This window comes from Balaenoptera musculus, chromosome 1, assembly GCF_009873245.2.
Source record: "Balaenoptera musculus isolate JJ_BM4_2016_0621 chromosome 1, mBalMus1.pri.v3, whole genome shotgun sequence".
NCBI classification, from domain to species: domain Eukaryota; kingdom Metazoa; phylum Chordata; class Mammalia; order Artiodactyla; family Balaenopteridae; genus Balaenoptera; species Balaenoptera musculus.
In genome coordinates this window covers 103,909,123-103,922,709 of record NC_045785.1, presented here as the reverse complement: position 1 = coordinate 103,922,709, position 13,587 = coordinate 103,909,123, and positions in this window count along the sequence as shown.

Sequence of the window (13,587 nt, the reverse complement as noted above, 5' to 3'; positions counted from 1 at the left end):
ATACAAACAGATGGAGAGATATACCAGGTTCTTGGATTGGAAGAATCAATATTGTGAAAATGACTATACTACCCAAAGCAATCTACAGATTCAATGCAATCCTTATCAAATTACCAATGGCATTTTTTACAGAACTAGAACAAAAAATCTTAAAATTTGTATGGAGACACAAAAGACCCTGAATAGCCAAAGCAGTCTTGAGGGAAAAAAACGGAGCTGGAGGAATCAGACTCCCTGACTTCAGACTATACTACAAAGCTACAGTAATCAAGACAATATGATACTGGCACAAAAACAGAAACATAGATCAATGGAACAAGATAGAAAGCCCAGAGATAAACCCACTCACCTATGGTCAACTAATCTATGATGAAGGAGGCAAGGGTATACAATGGAGAAAAGACATCCTCTTCAATAAGTGATGCTGGGAAAACTGGACAGCTACATGTAAAAGAATGTAATTAGAACACTCCTTAACACCATACACAAAAATAAACTCAAAATGGATTCGAGACCTAAATGTAAGACTGGACACTATCAAATTCTTAGAGGAAAACATAGGAAGAACACTCTTTGACATAAATCACAGCAAGATCTTTTTTGATCCACCTCCTAGAGTAATGGAAATAAAACAAAAATAAGCAAATGGGACCTAATGAAACTTAAAAGCTTTTGCAAAACAAAGGAAACTACAAAGAAAACAAAAAGACAACCCTCAGAATGGGAGAAAATATTTGCAAACGAATCAACGGACAAAGGATTACTCTCCAAAATATATAAACAGCTCATGCAGCTCAATATTAAGAAAACAAACAACCCAGTTCAAAAATGGGCAGAAGACCTAAATAGACATTTCTCCAAAGAAGACATATAGATGGCCAAGAAGCACATGAAAAGCTGCTCAACATCACTAATTATTAGAGAAATGCAAATCAAAACTACAATGAGGTATCACCTCACACCAGTTAGAATGGGTATCATCAGAAAATCTACAAACAACAAATGCTGGAGAGGGTGTGGAGAAAAGGGAACCCTCTTGCACTGTTGGTGGGAATGTAAATTGATACAGCCACTATGGAGAACAGTATGGAAGTTCCCTAAAAAACGAAAAATAGAATTACCATAAGATCCAGCAATCCCACTACTGGGCATATGCCCAGAGAAAACTATAATTCTAAAGGACACATGCACCCCAATGTTCATTGCAGCACTATTTACAATAGCCAGCTCATGGAAGCAACCTAAATGCCCATTGACAGACGAATGGATGAAGAAGGTGTGGTACATATATACAATGGAATATTACTCATCCATAAAAAGGAATGAAAGTGAGTCATTTGTAGAGATGTGGATGGATCTAGAGACTGTCATACAGAGTGAAGTAAGTCAGAAAGAGAAAACCAAATATCGTATATTAACACATATATGTGGAACATAGAAAAATGGTACAGATGAACTGGTTTGCAGGGCAGAAATAGAGACACAGATGTAGAGTACAAACGTATGGACACCAAAGGGGGAAAGTGGCGAGGGTGGGGTGGGGTGGGATAGTGGTGGGATGAATTGGGAGATTTGGATTGACATACATACACTAATATGTATAATGGATAATTAATAAGAATATATCATAAAAGGTAGGGGGAAAAAAAGACCAGTTCTTAACGAAGACTGATCAATTGGACTACATCAAGCATCTCTGTTCATCAAACCACAGACTAAAGAGTAAAAAGACAAGTCACAACTTGAGCGAATGTCCTTGCAGTCAGCATAATCAACTGATACTGAAGATATTTAATAAATTCTTACAAAACAAGAAGAAAAAGACCTGTAGGAAAATCACCAAGGTCTTGGGGGTGGGGATGGGGGTAGGGGAGAACCTATAAGAGAAAATCCAAATGGTTAACAAATATGTAAGGGTGCTCAGATTCATAACCAATAAGGGATATTAGAAGTAAAATCCCAATGAGGGAACATTACAGATGGCGAAGGAGAAAGAGGAGGGGGAGGGGGAAGAGGGGGAGGTAGAGGGAGAGGAAAGGGAAGGAGAAGGAGAAGGAGAGCCGGTTTGCAGGGCGGAAGTTGAGACACAGATGTAGAGAACAAACGTATGGACACCAAGGGGGTAAAGCCACAGGGGGATCGGGGTGGTGGTGTGATGAATTGTGCGACATGTATACACTGATGGGTATAAAATTGATGACTAAAAAGAACCTGCTGTATAAAAAAATAAATAAAATAAAATTCAAAAATTCAAAACAAAACAAAAAAGAGATTAAAAAATAAAATAAAATGGACACAGATGCAGGTATATATGTAGATCTGGTGATAGACAATAGATATTCCTTAAAATTCTTCGTGATCACAACCATCTTTATTTTTACAGGCTGTTCTCACTGTTTAGAATCTTCTTTCACTTTATGTATTTGACAAACTTCTTTCAAAACCCTTCTTTCAAAACCCTGGGCAAACCTGATCACCCCTGTTTTTCCTGGCCTTCAAAAACAGAATCATTCATTCTCTCTTATGAGCTGCTTCTGAATCTTGTGCTTACTTCAATTATTTCTTGGGACACAATGCATTCTGTTTATGTGTTTTTATGTCTACCTAAAGCTAGACTTTCAATAGTAGAGTTCATGTCTTGGGAAATGAGCAGAAGGAAAGGTCAACTATGGAGTTTCCTAAAAGCCTCAGTTCTCAATAAATCTCTTTTGAATAACAGAGTACTCAGAGTTAGCCTAAGCCCATGGGGAGGATCCTGAGCTGATCATTTACTCTCCGCCTGTTCTTTCCCCTACCATCCTGATGTGGCCCCTAGGAGACTCTGGAAATAGCCTGAGAACCTGAGGGTCTGGATATTGGGAACCCAGGCATAGGAGCACTCCCAGAACCAGAAGTCACAGGATATCTTTTTCCAAAGCCAGGTGCTTCAATGCCTCTTTTATACCAAACAGACCGTGCAGAGAATGATCATCTTCTTCCTCAAAGGCCTGCTGGCCTTCTCACAGGATTCCTTTCTGAAAGGAATGATCAGAACATATTTCTCAGATTGTTAACTACGTAAAGGAGTCTGGGTCTGGCAGAAATCTTAGAGCTAGAGGCCCAGGAACTGCTGTCAAGTTAGCATAAATCAGAAATGCAGGAAAGAAATCTCTGAGCTGGCAGCATTAAACAATGAGAGATTATGATTTATCTGACAACATATTTAATTTCCAGCTTAGTTTTCAGCAAAGCCATGAATTTTATCAAGGCAGAGGTTTATGTATACACTCTAAAGGTTTTTTTCTTCCTCTAGTTTTATTGAGATATAATTGACATACAGCACTGTATAAGTTTAAGGTGTACAGCATAATGATGTGACTTACATACATCATGAAATGATTATCACGCAAGTTTAGTGAGCATCTATCATCTCATAGATACGAATAAAGAAATAGAAAAAAATATGTTTTCCTTGTGATAAGAACTCTTAAGATTTACTCTCTCAACAACTTTCATACATGACGTACAGCAGTGTTCATTATATTTATCATGTTGTGCACCACATCCCTAGGGCTCATTTATCTTATAACTGGAAGTTTGTACTTTTTACTACCTTCATCCAATTCCCCCTTCCCCCCACCCCCACCTTTAGTAACCACAAATCTGATCTCTTTTTCTATGGTTTTATTTTTTTGTTTGTGTGCTTTTGAACTATAATTGACCTACAAAACTATGTTAGTTCCTGGCACATGACACAGTGATTTGATATTTCTACATATTTCACAATGATCACCATGATAACTCTAGTTATGCTATGTCACCATACAAAGATGTCACTTAATTATTGACTATATTCCCCACACTGTACATTTTATACCCGTGACTCATTTATTTCATAATGTAGTATGTGTATATATATGTGTATACACACACACACAAATATACATATATATATACATTGGAATATTATTCAGCTGTCTAGAGTTTTTGTAGTATAAATTCTGTATTTACCTAACAACCCTGTCTTCCACATTTGAGAACAATTTATAATTTCCTTGAGGACAGGGTCATTATTTGCAAAATTATGGATTTATACAGAGTTTTGCACATAATAGAATCAACTAAGAACAAATTTATGGATGAATTAGTGAAGCAGAAGATACATATAAGGTTAAAAACCTAATGTTTAAGTAAAGGGGGAGAGGGTTCTGCCAGGCATGTCCAATAGCATTTTCTGGTTTCACTTTCTTTAACATATAATGGAAATCTAAAAGTATAATGGGCATTTGCCTTAAAATGACCCTGATGAGACTCTCTCTGGACTGGTTCCAAGTGCTGGGAGATAATTGATGATGAGATGCTGAGCAGAACCACTCTCCACAGGGATAACAAGATCTATGTTTATAAAGCAAATATTCCCTGAACATCTACATGTGCCAGGTTATTGTTCAAGGCATTGGAAGTGAGCCATAGATAAGTCTTCAAAGCAACCTACATTCTGATTGTTGAAATAAACATGCACAAAGATAAAACCAGAATGGGATAGAAGAGGAAATTAGACATGCTGAGTGAGAGCTGAACTTGTAGCTCCCAGGCCTGAGTTTCCAAAACAGCCCCCATATTTGGAAATATTAATGAAGGGTCTAACTGGGAGGAAAAAATCAGAACTGATGGAGAGGCCACAGATTTGTTTTATTTTGTGTTGTTTGCTAAATTTTTATTAAATACATAGATGTGGCTAACATAGTAAGGAGAAGTTCATAATGAAATAAAGAGCAATGGGCTTCCCACTTCTATTGACACTTCCTAGGGATAACCACTTTTAACTCTTCTAGCTCTTTATTGTAGCTATATTATCTGCTTCTACCACTATTTCTTAATTTATAAATTCAGAATAGTATCCGTTGACTTTCTGTTTTCCTAGATGAAGATTTAAGTCTCTAGTTCCACCTTTGCCTATCTACATGCTCCAATATAGTTGTCAGTATCTTAAGTTCCTCAAATCTTAAGTTCCTTAAATATATATGCATACCTTTATCTCTTTTCCATTGACCATAGAGAGTGTTTTTCAATTCCTCATTGTTAGGGACTGAATTGTGTTCCCCTAAAATTCATATGTTTAAGCCCTAACTCTCAAGGTGACTGTATTTGGTGATAGGACCTTTAAGGAGGTAATTAAGGTTAAATGAGGTCATAAGGGTGGGACCCTAATCCTATATGACTGGTGTCCTTATAAGAAGAGGAAGAGGTGCCAGGAGTACATGCACACAAAAACAAAGGCCATGTGAGAACACAGCAGTAAGATGGCCATCTGCAAAACCAGGTGAGAGTATTCACTAGAAACCAGACATTTCAACACCTCAGTTTTGGACTTCCAGCCACCAGAACTGTGAGAAATAAATTTCTGTTGTTTAAGCCACTCACTTTGATGTATCATGTTGTGGAAGCCCTAGCAGACTAATACAACTCTTTATAAGATTAGGACCATTTGCCTTATAATAACAATATTTATATTTTCCATGACCTCTTTCTTGTTCTCTGATTGTCCTTTTTTTTATTTGCTGTTGTCTGCTGGCTGCAATATGTTCTCAAATCACTGTGAGAATAACAATTATTCTAATAATTAGAACTTCTTTAACGTTTGTTCTTTTCTCCAGTTATTTTCTCTAAAAGCTCTGTTTTCTTTCTTTTTTTTTTTTTTATGTCTCTCTTTCCTATTAAAGGACTTCCTCAAATGTCTGGAGATCCCAGAAGCTACTATTAAAATTTTGGTCCATTTCCTTCTTATTCTTTATTTGTATAATTTTATGCATAAAATGATATAAAACCTTGGGATAAATATCCTGGTTACTAAAATTTTGTGGGTGTCAGTGACACACTCAAATCTCTCAGAGATTCTAAGTCTTGCTCTTTGCTTTCATTCATAAAGGATGAATGGGCAAAACACTGATTATATCAAACCTGCCTAAAAAATAAGTGAACACAACAAGAAAAGAAAACTACAGAATATCCTTCATAACATAAATGCAAATTTCTAAATAAAATTTTAGCAAATCAAATCCAACAATATATATTAAAAAATAATGCATTATGATCAAGTGGGGTTTGTCCCAAGAATGCAAATTTGGCATAACATTCAAAAACCAATCAATATGAGTGACCATGTTACACAGATTAAAATATTAAAACCACATGATTATCTCAACAGACATGGACAAAGCATTAAACAAAATTCAATATTCATTCATAATAAAAAACTCTCAGTAATCTAGACATATAAAGGAAATTATATAAAGATAAAGAACACCTATGTCAAAAACCTATAGCTAATATCATATTTAATGGTGGAAGACTGAATATTTTTCTCCTAATACTGTAAAAAAGACAAAGATATTCACTTTCAGTACTTCTTTTTTTTCTTTTTTTGGCTGCGTTTGGTCTTCATTGCTGCACACGGGCTTTCTCTAGTTGCGGCGAGCGGGGGCTACCCTTCCTTGTGGTGTGTGGACTCCTCATTGTGGTAGCTTGTCTTTGTTGCAGAGCATGGGCTCTAGACACATGGGCTTCAGTGGTTGTAACACGCAGGCCCAGTAGCTGTGGCTCGTGGGCTCTAGAGTGCAGGTTCAGTAGTTGTGGTGTACGGGCTCAGTAGTTGTGGCTGGCAGGCTCTAGAGAGCGGGCCCAGTAGTTGTGGCACACGGGTTGAGTTGCTCCACGGCATGTGGGATCTTCCCGGACCAGGGCTCGAACCTGTGTCCTCTGCATTGGCAGGCAGATTCTTAACCACTGTGCCACCAGGGAAGTCCCCACTTTCAGTACTTCTATTTAACATGATATTGGAAGTCCTAGACAGTGCAATAAGGCAAGAAAAAGAAGTAGAATGCATACAGATTGGAAAAGAGGAAGTAAAGCCAGATTTATTATCAAACAACATAATTGTCTGTGTTGTAAAACCTAAAGATTCTACAAAAATGCTACTGTAAATAAGAAATGAGCCTAGCAAGTTTGCAGAATATAATGTCAATATATAAAAATCAACTGCATTTCTATATATTTGAAACAAGCAATCGAAAATGGAAATGAAAAAACAATACAATTTATAACAGCATAAAAATATAAAGTACTTAAGGATAAATTTAATAATATATGTGCAACACCTGTACTCTGAAAACCACAAATGTTGATGAGAGAAATTAAAGAAGACCTAAATAAATTGAGAGATATACCAGGCTCTTGGATTGAAAGATTCAATATTGTTAAGATGTTAATTATCCTTAAGTTGATCTATAGTTCTAACATAATCCCAATCAAAATGTCATTAGACTTTTTTGTAAAAAATTAACAAGCTGATTATAAAATTTATATGAATATACAAAGGGCCAAAACACTTTTGAGAAGATGGGAATAAAGTTGGAGGGCTTACATTCCTGACTTCAAGATTTATTATAAAGCTACAATCTTCAAGGCAGTATTGTATTCACAACAAGATATAGGAACCCAATAGAGGGACCCAATAGGTCAATGGAACCCAATAGAGGGTCCAGAAATATATAGATCTACATATATATGGTCAGTTGACTTTCAACAAAAATACGAAGGCAGTTCAGTGGAGAAAGGGTAGCTCTTCAACAAATGGTGCTGAAATAATTTGATATCCATATAACAACAACAACAAAGAACTTCTGTCTGTACCTCACACAATATACAAAACTGAATGCAAAAATTAACTCAAGACCTAAATGATCTTAAAGATCTAAATGATCTAAATCTAAAAGATCTAAATCTAAACCTAAAATTATGAAACTTACAGAAGAAAACATAAGAGAAAACCTTTGTGATGTTAGATTAAACAAAGATTTCTTTGCTACAACACCAAAGCAAGTCCAGTTGGTAAATTGACTTCATCAAAATTGAGAACATCTGCTCTTCAAAAGACACTACTGAAAGAATAAAAAGATAAGTCAGACTTGGAGACAATATTTGGAAATTACATATCTGATAAAGGACTTGTATTGAAATATATAAGGAACTCTAAAACTCAATAATAAGAAAACAAACAACCCAATTTTAAAAATACAGGCAAAAGATCTGAACAGACACTTTATCAAAAAAAAATATATATATATGAATGGCAAATAAGCACATTTAAAGATGCTCAACAACAGTAGTCATGAGGGAAAAGCAAATTAATACCACAATGAGATGCCAACACATACCTCTCAGAATGTTTAAAATGAAAAGCCTGACCATACCATGTGCTGGCAAGGACATGGAGCAGCAGGGACGCGCGTGTATTGCTGGTGGGAATGGGAAATTGTACAACGACTTTGGAAAGCACTTTGGTAGTTTATCAAAGAGCTAAACATACACCTACCATCCGATCCAGCCATTCCATTCATAGGTATTTGCCCTAAAGTCCATACGAAGACTTGTATATGTATATTCATAGCAGCTTTATTTGTAATAACCTGTAATAACCCCAAATTGGACACAAATTTAGTGTATTCTGAAAATGGAATACTCTTCAGCAATAAAAAGGAATAAGCTATTGATACATGCAACATGGATAAATCTTTAAATAATTACACTGAGTGAAAGAAGCCAGACAGAAAAGAATACATATTGTGTGATTACATTCATAGAAAATTCTAGAAATGCAAAATAATCACAGTGACAGAAAGCAGATCAGTGTTTTCTGGGGATAGGTGGGGCAGGGTGGATATTTGGGCGGGATAGGTATGTTCATTATCTTGATTTTGGTGATAGCTTAATGGATATGTAGATATGTTAGAACTCATCAAATATAGGCATCTTATTGTTTATTATGCCTTAACAAACTATTCAAATGGTATATATAAAATATATACCATATATGTATCATAGTCTATGTTATAAATGGTATAATATGTAAAGTACAGAGATTTATACTCTTTTTAAATACAGGAAACAAAGAAGAGAAAAAAAAATCACAAACTCCCAACCTCTGCTGACATAGACGTTTATAAAGGAGAGTAATATAAATGTTAAGGTTAGATCATTTAAATGGCACAAAATGAGAAGTGAAAATGGAATGCTTACTCCCCACACTGTCCCTCTCCCTCTTGCGGTCTCTCTCCCCAAAGGCCCTCACTATGAAATAACTCTAATGTTGGGCAATGGTATGATTTTTTAAAAATTTATTTTACTGAAGTGTAGTTGATTTACAATGTTGTGTTAATTCCTGTTATACAGCAAAGTGATTCAAATATATATATATATATATACATATACATATATATTTTTTTCCATTATGATTTATTACAGGATATTGAATATAGCTCCCTGTGCTATACAGTAGGACCTTGTTGTTTATCCATCCATCCTATGTATAATGGTTTGCATCTGCTAATCCCAAACTCCCAACCCATCCCTCCCCACTCCCCTCCCCCTTGGCAACCACAAGTCTGTCCTCTATGTCTGTGAGTCTGTTTCTGTTTCATAGATAAGTTCATTTGTGTCATACTTGAACAGTAGATTCCACATATAAGTGATATCATATGGTATTTGTCTTTTTCTGACTTACTTCACTTAGTATGATAATCTCTAGGTCCATCCATGTTGCTGCAAATGGCATTATTTCATTTGTTTTTATGGCTGAGTAGTGTTCCATTGTGTATATATACCATATCTTCTTTATCCATTCATCCGTTGATGGACATTTAGGTTGTTTCCATGTCTTGGCTATTGTAAATAGTGCTGCTATGAACATAGGGGTGCATGTAACTTTTGGAATTATAGTTTTATCCAGATATTGAGCTATGGTGTGATTTTTAATGCCTCCATTTACTGCTGGGAAATGTTATCAAGTGAAAACATGTCAAACATCCTTGGATAGCTTTTTAAAGAGAACTGAGCTATCCAAACATTGTCCAAACACAAATATTCTAAATGGTCCAATAAAGTTAGTGTTTATTAGATAGTGAAGTAAAGATTATTATAGCTCATAATGAATTTTAGGTCAAATGTATGCAGAATAATACTGCATTTTTAAATGTCATATATAAATAATTGAAAGTTATAAATAACTGAAAGTGTCAGGCATTCTACTCTCTGCCGTCAGTGAATACAGAATATTTGCACCCGTGTTACAGATCTCAGAGCAGAGTTTCATTACCTTATATGAATAAAGAAATATAGAATTTTGGAGCTCAAAGGTATTATTACTCAGACAGGTTTAGGCTGAAAGCAGGTTGGGAAAATGAAGAAGGAAGCTTGAGCCAGTGTGGGATAGGAGCCTATCCTGTGTTCAGGGTCATCCTCTAAGAGGGAAACAGGGAAGTCCAGAGAATGTTCAGTGAGAGCTCATTCCCTGTGCTCTCTACAATGGTTCATTCAACGGGGAAAGTCTGGGACTCAGGCGTCAGGCAGCAGGAGAGCCCCAGGGTGAAGGAAAGGAGGTACTCCCCTTCCTTGATTGTCTTCTGTGCTAGACATCTTGCGAGGCACTTGAGTGGAAGCCAGGGGGCAGCTGTTATAGCCTCTGCTTTTATTCATGAGGACGCTAAGGCTCGGAGGAAAGGAGTTAAATTTGAGCAACTCAGGTCCACTCAATTCTAGTACATGGGCCTTGCCCCTGAGGTGCCAGTTGGGGTCTGGCTGGCTGCAAAGGGCGAGAGGCAGAGAGCTAAAGGGGTCCAGTGCTCATGTCAGAGCCCTGCATGCTGGGTGTGCTGGCCCCACTGCATGTAGGTATAGGAGACATAATAGTGATAATGAACAGAGATCATGACCACGAGTGTGTGGGCTGTCAGGCCTGGCCCAGGAGGTTTAATTGGGGGAAGCTGGAAGAAGAACCGGGGTGAGCAGGGTGAGGTTGACCAAATGGCCGTCAAGCTCCTCACTTTGCAAATGAAGGCGTGAGGGGCAGCAGAGATGAAGAGGATTTGTCCTTCACATTACAGAGCTGGGACCCTAAAGCGGGCCTCTCCTCCCCAATCTGGCACACACAACCTAAAAGGACACTCTGAATAAACAGGAGAGAGCAGCATATAGAGAAGCTTGTCATTGGAGATCTACTTACATAATGAATGGCTAATCTCAGCAATGATATTTTTTTCTTGACCTTATCAATGATTTGCTTGTTGCCCTATTTTTGGCAAGCCCATTTTTTTCTTGTGGGAAACCTGAGCACCTTTGTCATAGGTCAGTGGCTTCCAAGAACACTTTGAGCCCAAGGGCAGGGCCTGCCTTTACCTGTCCCTTGGGCCCTCTGTTGGATGGGACCATGGAGGCTTTGTTTCTGCAACCTCCTTACACTTTAGCATTAATCTGAGCTCTTTCTGTCACTAGAGAACAGAAATTCTCCCCAGTTCAAGGGGGAGGAGGCACCAAGGCCATGGGGTAATAGCAGAATCGTCCTGCTCTGGTTAGACCAGGGCACATTTTACAGAGGGTCCTTACGTTTATGCTTGTTTCCTCTTGTGCACCCCCTACCTCCACTTCTCTCACCTTTGTTCAGTACCTGGGTGACCTTTCTGTCCTTGGCCCTTGTGTTGAAGGCCTGGCAGGAATGAATGGAACCCTCAAAAGAGACTGATAAGAGTTTAATGAAAGGACTATTTACGGAGGTCTGGGCAGGGTCAGGAAATACCCCAGGACCAGAAGCAGGAGGGGCTATTGCCACCCTTTGGCCCAGAGGGGCAAGAAGATGGAAGGGTGTTATCTGAGCCCATGAGAACTGGAGCCAAGAACATGGGGCTGCTTAATAGGAGCTGTGACTATAGAGGCACTGCCAGGATCACAGCAAGGCCGGGAGGGAATGCGGGCATTAAGTGCTCTGTCCTCTGCTCCCCATCTGTTGCTGGTTCCCACCACTACCACTGGCTGAGCCCCAAGGCAGGCCAGAGGGCAAAGGAACTGGGAATTGCAGTCCACTGAGATGAGTCTCCCCAGGCACAGAGCAGGGCAGGAAATGGTGAGGAAGGATCTAGCAGGGGTGGCAAGTGGAAAGTAACCCACACAATCTTCACATCAGCTCTGAGAAGTGAAGGCAGCAGGCACCACTATTCCCATTTTCCAGATGAGGAATACTGAAGCCCAGAAAGAAGTTCACAGGGACCCACAGAGGGGACGTGGTGGAGCCAGATCTGTACACCAGGTCTCTGACTCCCAAATCTAGTGATCTTTGATTTTCTGTCATCCAGGCCCAAGTTCCCTACCCAAACACTCCACCCAGCCCAGGTCTCCACACCGAGCCCTCTGGGTCCCCACTGTTTTTCCTTTCCTCCACTCTGTCTGTCACTCAACACACTCTTACTGAGTGCTCGAGGGCTCTAGGCTCTGGGGTTACAAAGCCAGTCTGAGTTTTGTATCATATCACTTAGGACTATTTCATGCCTTGTTTTCTGCCCTCAAAACTCCCACATCTTCTCCCCAGCCTTTCCTCATCCCCACTCTCAGCTGATGACCTGGCTTCATGTTTTATTGAGCAAATGGAAATCTCTGTCTTCTCTCTACCACCAAGTTTTCGATATTCTGGGGTCAGCACGTTCTCCCTCCTCCTTGCATTAGAACTGAAGATGTGTCTCTTCTATCAGATGAGACCAGTCCCACAACCTGGGCTGTGGATCCCATTCCCTCACAACTTGGACCCTTCTTTCTTCCCCATCACTAATCTCTCTACTGAATCATTCCTGTTAGACTAATACGCCCTTGTATCTCTCCCATCTTAAAATTCTCTCTGGTCTCACATTTCTCCAGCTTCTACTCCTCTCTCTGTCCCCTTAATAGCTAGCCATACTTCTTTGCCTTTTGATTGGCTTGACCACAGGATCAGAAATGCAGTTAATTATATTTTCTTTTTGGGTCACCCTATAAATATAGGTCTGAACAAGGCACTTCCCTGCTCCTAGAACACAAGGCTACCTTGCTAGGTTTTAAAAGACTCTGATGATGGCTAAAAGTGTTACTGATTTTTATAAGGTGATCTTGTATCTGACAGCCTTGTTGAACTCCCTTATCCATTTTAATATTTGTTGATTCTGTTGCTTTTTCTCTATAGGAAACTAAATCGTCTACAAAGAGTGACCGTTTCATTTCTTTCCTTTCAATCTATACTTGTTATTCCTTTTTCTTTCCTTAAAGTGTCATGGGACCTCCAGTTCTATGTTAAACAGTGGTGATAGTGGGCATCTTGCCTTATTCCTGACCTTAAAGGAAATAAAGCTGAAGTAACTCAATTAGGTATAATATTAACATTTTATGCTAATATACTCTATAGTTTATACTTGGTATGAATAATATTAAGGATTGGGTATATGGACTTCATCAAGTTAAGGAAATTCTTTTCCCTTTCTACTTTCTAAGAGTTTTTAACATAAACAAGTGATGAATTTTACCAAAATTTTTTTCTGTATCACTGAGTTAATCAAATTATTTTCTTCTTTATAATATGGAAAATTACACTGATAGAGTTTTCTAACATTGAACCATTCTTTTTTTTTAACATCTTTATTGGAGTATAATTGCTTTACAATGGTGTGTTAGTTTCTGCTTTATAACAAAGTGAATCAGCTATACATATACACATATCCCCATATCCCCTCCCTCTTGTGTCTCCCTTCCACCCTC